Raw genomic sequence first — 11,103 nt, 5'->3', positions numbered from 1 at the left:
AGGAAGACAGGAAAGAAAAGTAACAGAAAAGCTCCTAAGAGAGTTTCATTCAGAAGGATAGTTGGAGGAGGAAGAGGGCGAGAGATGAGAGAGACACTGAGCCCAGCTCCTTTCTTTGGCTTTGGCCTGGGCACGGGGATTAGACAAACCAAAGGGAATGACGTGGGTGGAGTTTCCCCTTGATTCATTCTGGGATTCTAAGAGAAGGCTGCCTCACAGCTTGCTCTCGTGCTGACCTGGATCTCCTCACAACTGAGAATGCCCCATAGCATAGCATGGGAACACCACCGAGGTTAGCCCTTTGAGCTGCCTTTGGCTGGTGTGTGATCTGAGTAGAATCTGGAGGTCCTCACAAGCTCCCGCGGGAGGTGGAAGTAAGCGATCTGGCTGCACACCTTCCTAGCACAGCAGTGACAGTGATGGTAAGAACTACTTATATAGCACTTGTAGGTGCTAGACACTGCTCAAAGTATTTCACCTTTATTAATTCATCCTTTGAGAAACTCTGAGAGGTAGATACTATTATCCCCCTCCCACTTGATAGATGTGGAAACCCAGGCACAAAGATACTCAGTTTCTTGCCTAAGGTCACAGATAGTAAGCAGTGATCTGAAAACAGACAATCTGGTGTCATATCCTGGGTGACGGTCATTGTTCAGAGTGGAGTGGTCCTATAACCAGGGTCTATAGGACAAACTGCCTGGGCCAGACCTCAGGATGCCCTGAACACCAACAAGAATCAACTAGAGAAACCTGTGTAATCCTGATCAAATGCAGAGGCAGTTAAGTGATGGACTAATCTTTACTATTCAATAGGAGATGCTAGAAGGCTCGGTGATAAGGAGAGTTGCACAAGGAGTACAAATATGTATATGACATGCCTGCTGCTCCAAGAGCATGTCATTCTCTGTTATATACCCACTGCCAACTTGAGGAAGGAAGGGAGAAGGGTAAAGAACAGCCTTTACCAAAACATGATCGTGTGACCTAAGCTGATCAGTGATGGGCTTGGCCTGGGGTTACTCTATCGCAGGATCTAGTTATTTTCTCTGCCGTCATATGGGTGGGGCTCAGGAGGGAAGCTGAATCTGTTATAGAGGAGGTAAGGTAGAAGAATTTTCCTGCACATGTGAATGTAATGTAAGTACCCAAAAGACTGAAGTAATTTTCTTTTTCTGCACATTAAAGGTACTGGAGTATAGTTTTGTCATCATACATGGGGGGAAAAATAAACCCTAGACGTATTATTATCATTTTCCACTAACCAGAGTGAAGTATGACTCAACCAAAATTATCTAAGTGCTTTTGTTTTGTTTTCTATGTGAAAATTACTGTAATTACATGACTCAAATTATTTAAGGTTACTGAACTGCATTTTTCTTTTAAAGTGATCATTAGAACACAATGGTGTTCTATGCCACCCAGTTTATTCTGATGGCTAATGTGAGAGCCAATTACCTTTCTATTTTTGGAAGGATAGGGAATAGTAAGATTATATAAGACAGTTGCTTAACTTAAGAATTGTATAGATTTGTCCTCGACAAAGACTCTCTTGACTGTTAAGGAGATGGTCCAGGGAGTGGGTGGACAGTGCAGTTCAGATGAGCCAGAGCCTGACTCAGCAGGATGTTATGAATGCCCAGGGTGCTTCCCAGGTGAAAAGAAGCACTCAATCACACTTTGGGATTCTCAGGCAGAATCTACTGGAACTCCTTGAGAGCAGTTTGGAGCTTAGACAGACCTGGGGTTAAGGTTTGATATTAATTGACTTATTATGGTCTGGGAAACTTTGGGGTTGGGTGCAGTCCTTCATGGACTTCATAGAAGTTTCTATCTTTATAGGGTGGTATGTCCTAAACTTTAAGCATTGGAGGACAGTTTTCACTATGACCACCTGTAGTGTTATTTATTGAATACTTTTGTTTAGGTTGATTCACTATGTTTACTTAAATACATTTGTTTAAGAGGGAACATTTGTATGATCATCATAAATGGTTAAAAAAGAGAAATCTTTGCCATAAAATAGGAGTTCATAATCAATATAAATACCATTAGACTTCCTCCTTGATGTGAATTGGATTGAAAGAGAGTTGAAAAGGCAATGAGACTAACTCTGTGGCCATGTACCACTGAAGACCATCTGCTATATTACTTAATATCATCTCAACAAATTTTTTTTGATGACTATAGAAATATCAATTTAGGAGAAAATATACATTCTTCTCCCCAGGACAGGCTGGTCCTGTCTCACCCAACCAGAGGTTCTGGAGTACTTTTGGAGCTACCCTAATGATGAAGGGCTTGGGGGCAAACAAATGGTGGGCTTTCACAGTTGGAATCCAGTTGTGTAGCATGCATAAATGCCTCCTAACCAGCACAACCTATGGTGTCGTATATCACAAACTACCCAGGGTTTTCTTTTTTACTTTGAGGTGAAATGTATGCAATTAAAGGGAAAACAGACATGTTTTATTTGGGTGTGCCAACCAAAGTGAGCTTCATTTCATGACATAAACAAGATGGTTGTCTTTGTGGACAGTGAAAAGAATTGCTGGTGTCCTTAAAAGGAGGGTGAACACTATTTGGTACCATAGTGTGTGACATTGAAGAAGTTAGGGATGGTATTAGTTTCCAATAGCTTCTGTAACAAATCACCACAAACTTAGTGGTTTAAACCAGCAGAAATTTATTCTCTCACAGTTCTGGAGACCACAATCTGAAATCAGTTTCACTAGCCAAAATCTAGATGTCAGCGGGACTGCGTCCCTCCAGGAGATCTAGGGAAGAATCCCTCCTTGTCTCTTCCTGCTTTTGGTGGCTGCCAGCTTTCCCTGGCTTGCGGCTGCATCACTCCCATCTCTACTTCTGTGGCCATTGCTGCCTTCTCTTCTGTGTATGTAGTCTCCTTCTGCCTCTCTCTTACAAGGATACTTGTGATTGGATTTAAGACCCACGCAGATAATCTAGGAAAATCTCCTCATCTCAAAATCCTTAATCATATTTCTCTTTTTAGCAAATACTTTACATATACAGGTTCCAGGCATTAGGATATGGATAGTTTTTGGAGGGTTTGTTTTTCAGCCTACTACAGGGAGGGAGTGTTCTCTGATTTAGTGGAAAGGTAAGGTTTGTAAAGCACCCTCTGTGAACCAGACACCGTGCTGAGTACATTGTGTACCAGCTTATTTATTCCTGACAACAAGCTTACAAGGTATTGTTGTCCACATTTCACAGATGAGGAAACTAGCAGTTTCCTCACTTAGGACGCGTCCGAGATTACAGAACCAGCAACTGGCAGATGATTTAACAATCCTAATTCTCAGCAGCCACCTCCCATCATATTTACAACCTCACTGATCTTCTGTTAACCAATGAACATAATCTGCTCTCCTAGATGCGCTGGACCCATCTGGTGTCTGCTTAAGTTCCTCGTTCTCTGTTGAAGGCACCTTTACTGTAAGCTGCGGTGACAGGCAAGGGTGAGGACAGACATGATTCTAGACCATGACCTGTAGTCCTGACTATCCTGAATTCATGGGTGCATGTAGACTTCCTTAATTAAAAAGGGGGGGAAAAATACCCTCACCCTGGTAGCTAAAGCACAACACATATCTCCTAACTTAATATCTAAGCTGCTTCCGAGTTCATCATGTTTTCAGTAGTTTCACGGAATTAATCAATCATAATGGTAAGTTGTTTATCTTGCCTACAGGAGGCGGAAACATCGCAATTATTCACCTTCACGTGCACTTTGTGAGGGTCTGAATTATCTTTAGTAGGTGCTGGAATTGCTGCTAAGAGCGGAGTTTACCAAGGCTCTTAAACACAAACCTGTCCAACAGCTTTATTTGGACAGAAACAAGCAAGGGCTACGAAACAAACATTCAGGCAGGAACAAACTTGCCTGGGACGCTTCATTCAAGGTCTAGGTTTGGGGAAAATTTTCACAGTGATTTCCATGTGTCCTCCTTCAATCCAGTTGAGATTAGAAAGCAAATTATGATGGAATCTTTTACCACAATCTGGTTAAATGGGGTTTCCTAATTGCCTGTGTTATGAGCTAAGCTTATAGAGGCAGAGTGCAAGGAACTAATCCCCTATAGACTGAAGAAGTGTTGACACTGTTTAAAACACCTGCCAGAGCCTGGTTTCTAAATCCCAAATATAAGGCTGCTCTGTGTGGGGAGAGGAAAAGAAGTGAGCTAAGGCATCCGTGTGGAAGCCTTCTGTTGATACATAACAGAGAAACAGATATTGGGTGGATTCATCTAAGAGAGCATTCAGTATTTTGCTCCAAATATAAAAGTTTAACAACCACGTGTTTCTTTTTGCAGAGGTGAGTCTGAAACACAAATAAACAGATTTAGGGCATCATGCACATGGGAAAAAAAACACGTTACACTTAAGACTCAGAGCTGTTTGCTTTGGAAGGCTGTGTTTTCCCTTTGCAAACTGGGTGAAATAAAGGTGCTGTCTCTCCAACTCCCCTCCCTCCTACCTCCCAAACTTCAACTCCAGGAAGTTTCCCGTGATCTCCAACAGCTGCTCCTTTCCAATTCCTAAAGGTTTATGTCGTCGCTCGGTATTTATCTTGGACGCTCCTCTGGGTTGAGCTTATTATCATATTGCTTTGCCACTGCAGAATTTATTGAATAAAAGGGAGCCGCTGCTGGCCGTGAGCTATGAGTGGTAAGTCCAGAGTTTCAGAGTCTCATGAATTAGGGCACCAGACGCATCAGTAAGATAACCCTGTAGCTCTTGGGATGAGATTTCTCTCTTTGGAATGCAACTTCTGCAGAGGTAACAATTCAGATTAAATTAGTTCAGAACACAAGAAGGCAATTTTCATTTGTAAAGGGATTGAGGGTTTGTTTGGTTTTTTTTCTGCTTTTTCTTTTTAAGCTAGACCACCAATCTAAACACAAAGATAAATTGAAATGGGATTTCGTTTTTAAATGGCTTTAAGTAATACAAATAATAATATGAAAGGAAAGCTGTTGGGATGTTGCTGAGTAACATCTGACAATGGCATTTTAATAACTGTAGGTAATAAATTTAAGGTTTTAATTTGCGATGCTGGTATTTTAACTGCTTTAAGAAATATACCAGTGTGAACTGCTGAGGCCTATTAGGACCCTTCCTCCAGGAAGATTCAGGGAGATATTGATGTATCAGGCCCTAGGGTGATATCTAGGGCTGCACAGAAGTGAACCACAAAGGAAATAGTCTTTGATTTAGAATAATTTGCATTTCTAATGCATGTTAATCTGCAAAATGTTTGGCTGAATGCTTTATACTGGGGAAACTCGTATTCATGCTATAAAATATAATCACATGCCTTTCATGGCAATGAACTACTCAGATTTAATGAATTTTTCTTTAAATGTGGAGTTAATGTCCTATTTTAGAATTATGTTTGAACAGTGAGTCTTTGAGTGAGGGATTATTCACTTAAATATTCTATGGAGCCCTTCATAGACATCAGGAAAACGGTGATAAAATGTCAGTTCCTCATTTCCATTTGCTTAAAAAGTACAATTATTAAAAATAAGCAGTATGGAGAGTCTAACACGTTGATACAATTCATGCTTTTCTGTGGCTCGGGTGACTTGTGAAGGAAATCATGCGGTCTCCGGTTGCCACCTGCTTCTTTGGTCATAGATTAATAACATTTGACCAAGCATGAAGGCATGCTGAGGCCATCTGCCGTCACACATAGCAGGATGGGTTTCCGCCTCTTCAAGTAGAATTCTGACTACATGGCTCCACTCTCAGACGATAGTCATCCTATTGGGCTGCGTGACCCAGTTACTTTGACAACAAGAATTCAGTACTCATCTCAGTCAAACCAGAACTACTTAATCTGCTTGGCAGTGGTTAAAGTATTAGGCCACCTGTATAATTTCAATGATAATTATGAGCTCTCTTCTCTGTTTATGTAGTAATGGATGTCACATAAGACCTTTGCGTTCGTCTCTGTGCTTTGATGTGGTGCACAAAGCTAAGAAAAATAGACACTAAGAACCTTTCCATGTTCAAATGAATTGGATCCTCGTTCCTCCTCTTTCCTCATCTCCCACTCCCTTCACCATATAATCTCCACCACCTTCGCCACCATGGTCATCATAATTGTGATCACTGCTCTCTTCAAGATCTCTTTATGCTCTGTCTTTTGATGCCAAGGAGCCAAGAGCTGATTCTTTGGATAATAGAGAAGGATGGGGTCATAGAGGAGGATGCTCTGCTGGTCTGGTAGCCATATGGTAAAAGTTCTCATAAGTCAGTGACCCAACCTTCTCCTTACCTTTCTCCTTCAGGATATAGCGTGGTCTCCAGTGCCATCATTATTTAGCATTCCAAAGGAAGTCTACCCAATAGCCAGAAAGTTGGGGGGGGGGGAGCGGGTACAATTAGCGGGGACATTAGCCCAAGGACTAAAAGGACTTATTCTTGTTCTAAGTATAACTAGCTGGGCCACCTAGGGAAGCCATTTGATCTCACAAAGCATTTGAGGTTTTTTTTTTTTTTCACTAGAAAAAATTAGGGAACTAGAATTGATGGTCTTAAAATTATGTTGTAAAATTTCACAGTGGTGTTCCTAGGACTACTGGTCAGACCTCACACCTCCCTTCCTTCTTCATCCTACCTGGAATGAGACTGATTACCAGGCAGCCAAAACTGCTACCTTGTGACCATGAGGATGAAGGCCTGTACATTAAGATTTGGGGATCTGGGCTCCTGATGACATCACTCAGGTGCCATTCCAGCCCTAGACTGCTTTTTCTCAACTTCTGGTTGTGTGAAACAATACACTCTTATATAGTGAGGCTACTTTTAGTTGGTTTTCTGTTGCAAAGAGCTGAATGCAGTTTTAATGAATGCAGCCTTATCAGGCAGTTCTGAGGTCAATAATCTAATCATACTTGGCATTCAGTCAGTATTTTGTAACCATCTCCAGTATAAACTGTTTCTATCAGATACTTGAAGGTTTTTTATTTCTTTAATGGCAGAGTTTTTAGCACCCCTGCAGATAAAATTGCTTTAGTGTTCTTTTATAATATAAACGTATTATTTTTAGATGACGAATCTGAGCACAATATTTATAATCCACCCCTTCCTTATATATTCATAACAGAGAAAAGGTGATTCCATAAATCAAAATGGGAAATACTAAACCAGAGAAACTACTCCGTCATTGACAACTAGTATAGTTAATCATGGTGAGTTTTTAGACTAAAAGAGGAGGTTGTTCTCTTATGCCCTAAAGTAATTAACCTAGCCTCTTTGCTAATGTTTAGATAAACAGACATTCATTTCTTTTTGCCTTTAATAAATCAAATACAGTTATTTCCTGCAAAACTGAGTGACTAGCAATTTTAACTGAAATAAAACTTGGATTTGAATTAAATTTCAAAAGTGAAATTGATTTAATAAGTAAATGTGTATCTTTAAAAATTTTGATTGAAATATTCTAGTCTTCTATATAGTCACATTTTGATAAATGTCAGTGGATTGCTAAAATAAATTGAAATGCAACTGTAGTCTTCAAACAAACACAAAAACCCTTTGGAATAAGATTCTGGCTGAAATTTGAAAATGTTGAAGACATATTTGGTTGAAAGATGTAGTGGAAACATGTTACCTAGGTTACATGAATTTATGATCAAAAATATAAAATGGATCTTTTAAAAGCATAGAATCCATCCTCCTCCAATTTAAATTTATCTGAAGTCAGTTGTCAATTTGATGACTCCTGCTTTATAACATCACTTATATTTTTGATATCAAAGGGAAAACATATTTTCAAGAAAGTTAGTATCTCTATTCCGTAAAGGTACAATGGTTTATTTATAACATGCCATTTTTATCATAGGTCACCAGAGAGAGAAATCAGGCTTTTTTTTGAAAGAGTTCAGAATGGAAATAGAAACAGTTTGGATTTTTTTTACTAACATGTTAAATTCCTATAAAATAGTTTACATTCATGTAACAAGATATAGTATAGACTAGAGACAGGGATGTAGCCTTTGAAACCTAACAGGCTTGCATGGAATCCTTGTTCTCCCAATCCACCTGTGGCAGACACGTGTTTGACTCACCCAACTGCCTTTCCCAGCTTCCTTTCCTCTCCCCAACTTCCCACAGAGCAGCTGAGAAAGTAAGGTTCCAGCTTCCCCAGACTCTCTTCCAAAGAAGTTGTATGTCCCAGTTCTGTCCACTAAGCTGTAAGGGGAAGACTCCAGGGCATTTCTAGGAAATGTTTTCCTAAAAAAGACAGAACAACATGAGGAGAAAGTCATTTTCTTTTTTGCCACCAGCCCAACTTCTTCCTGTATTGCATCTGTAAATGGATAAAATGGTTGTAGTTATCTTCTGACCAAGAAGCAGAGAACAAGAAGATGCCAGGACTCCGACCTGCACCCCTATCTGGTTGAATCACTGACCCAATCCTGGGGTTATCAGCTTTCTGATTCCTTATAATGTGATAAAAAAAAAAAAAAAACTTTCATTGCTTGTAGCCAAAAGCATTCCTTACTGATGTACAACATTTATTATGATGGGCAAACATGTTAACTTTTCTGAGCTTCAATTTCCTTTTATGTAAAATGGGACTAATAGTACTTAACTCGGTTTATGATTGTTGTTCTGTAACGATTCATCGAATAATGTATTTTAACAGACTAACACACGAGAGCAGCTCACTAATAAATACCTCTTTAGTTATGCTATTGGAGCTAGTGTTGGTTTAACCAACTTGTAGAAGAGAGAGTTTAATAAAGACCTTGTAGTTTGCCAAAACTATACGTTCAAAGTTTTAACTTCTTCCTTCTCATTATTTAATTCTTCCAGCAAATCTACAAGGAAGCTGTGATTTTCCATTTACAGATGAGGAAACTGAGGCTTAGAAATACTCTTCCAAGGTCACCCGGTTTGAATGTGTCAGAGCTGGTGTTTGTGCCCTAAAGATCACCCTACATGCCTTGGAGGATAAGAGAACCCTGAACTGGGACCGTGAGAAGGCATCAAATTAGAGAAAGAGTGGATTTAAAAACTCAGCCAGAGAGGCCCAAGGTGAGTGCCAAAGAGATGCTGAGGGTTCTGGAATGTATACATACCTTATCTAAGGCTACCAGTGGGAGGTGAAGGGGAGGACTTGGGCAGCAATTGGGATGGAGTGCAAGAGCTATAGCTGAGAAATGGGAGCTGAGAATCGAGGTCCAGAAAAGCAGATAAGGCTGGTGGCTGACTCACATGCCTTCATGAGCCCAGATGGTAACATGAATGTGTGAGTCTGGTAGAAGCAAGACAAAAATGGATGGTGGGGACTAGATACTGGAGAGGGGGTACATGACTCAACTCAAATCACTTAAATTGTTTTAAAATACTGTGCTGACCAAATAAGACACATCCTTGGAAAATATTTTCTTGCTGGCCACTGGTTTGCCACCTGGAAAATAATATAGCAGAAAATAGAAATCCAGGTTGTAAATGACTTCAAGGCCCAAGCTATTTTCCTTACCACATATTGTTTGATATTCATTTATTCCTTCCTTCATTCATTGGTTTTACCAATCAACAATATCATTTAGTGTCTTTGGACCATGTACTGTGGTCCAAAGGTGCTGGAGAGGAACAAGACATCGTCCCTGTACTTAATAGAAAGAACATCATATTTATACACTGTAATGGTCCAGGAGAGGCCTTAGCTCTTTTAGAGAGTGCATTGGAGCTAAAAGGACACAGCAACTGAATCTGCTGCGAGTGATCATGGGAGGCTGCTCAGAGGAAGTGAGACTTTACTGAGTCTATATGAATAAATAGAATTTTGCTTTGCTGTACATTGTGCATAAGATGAGGGCAGTAATTGGAGTGAGGAAGATTAAGAAGAAAATCTGCTTTAGTAAATAGATGAGAATAATATTATTTTATATATCCAAGTTTCCGGTTTAAGTAATTCATATTAAGCATAGGGAACAATATATGCAAGGGTCAAGAGACATGAGAATGGGGAAAGGAGTGTTGCTTTTCAAGGTACACGGCCTTGAAGGCGGGCCAGATAATAAAGGGCTTTTATGACAGCAAGTTAAGGCGTTTGGATTTTATTCTGCAGGCATTTGAAGAACTTTAGTTAGGAAAATTCATGTGCAAATTAGCATTTGGAAGGCTAGCTCTTGACTCTTAGTGAAGGCTGGTTGCAGAAGGAGCAAAGATTAAAGACAGGGAAACCATACAGAGGCTTCTTCCATAGCGTGGGTGAAATATGATAAGGGATTGGACTGGGATATGGGAAAGAATGGGACTGACGTGAAAAATAGGGAAGTACAGTGATGGGTTATGCTTACTGTTCAGAAAAAGCAGAAAAGAGAGAGAAGTCTAGGGTGAGGCTGTCAGACTCTCCTGAGCCACAGAACTACCTGAAAAGACCCCTAGTAGTTTGGGCTGGGGCTTAATTTGCATTTCTAACACATTTCCAGGTGATGCTGCTGCTGCTGTTGCTGCTCTAGGTACCACACTTTGAGAAAGCCTGGTCGAGGTGACTTGTAGGACCCTGCCTTGGGTGAGTGATGGCTTAAATCTACTCTACCATGAACGTTAGAAGTTGAGACAAGTACCAAATCAGCAGCATATCTTATTAATGAGTTATAAATAAGTTGTACCAAAATAAGTGGTTAGATAGGAAGCTTATGATTTGTCAAGTCTCTGGTTCTAATATGGACTAATATCATATTATCATGGTTCTAATATCAAAAGGTCTTAAACATCACACAGTTTTATTTTCCATGAATGATTTGGTCATTGAGGCAGTGAGAGGTGGAGGGAACCTCATAATTAGGCTTCTATAATTAGGAATGTAGAACAGTTTGGGGAGATGATTGAATGACATTTCTTTGTAGTTTTGATCATAAGAAGAACTGTAAACAAGCAAATGGTAAAAATATTGAAATAATAATTCATACTCTGTCAAAAATACTTTTTATAAGAAAATATAGGAAATGTTATTTTCTCACAAGAGCATCTTAGAAGTAAAGCTTGGCTGGGAGATAATAAATGATCCTATTATTTCCAGCCATTGAAAGTATATTTGGGTGTTTGATGTTGCAG

At 39.8% G+C, this 11,103-nt stretch overlaps 1 long non-coding RNA gene across 1 annotated transcript; it reads left to right on the top strand.

Annotated features, from left to right (window-relative positions):
• The first annotated feature begins 1,088 nt into the window (after positions 1–1,088).
• Positions 1,089–10,558, top strand: LOC137224384 (uncharacterized). The gene is made up of 3 exons (XR_010943323.1): positions 1,089–1,140; positions 8,851–9,072; positions 10,476–10,558. It is a non-coding gene; the product is annotated as an uncharacterized lncRNA (long non-coding RNA).
• Positions 10,559–11,103: the final 545 nt, after the last annotated feature.

The sequence above is a fragment of the Pseudorca crassidens genome, chromosome 5 (genome assembly GCF_039906515.1).
Source record: "Pseudorca crassidens isolate mPseCra1 chromosome 5, mPseCra1.hap1, whole genome shotgun sequence".
In the NCBI taxonomy this organism is placed as follows: Eukaryota; Metazoa; Chordata; class Mammalia; order Artiodactyla; family Delphinidae; genus Pseudorca; species Pseudorca crassidens.
The sequence above is the reverse complement of the archived record's forward strand: the minus strand, read 5'-3'. Positions and strand labels throughout refer to the sequence as shown.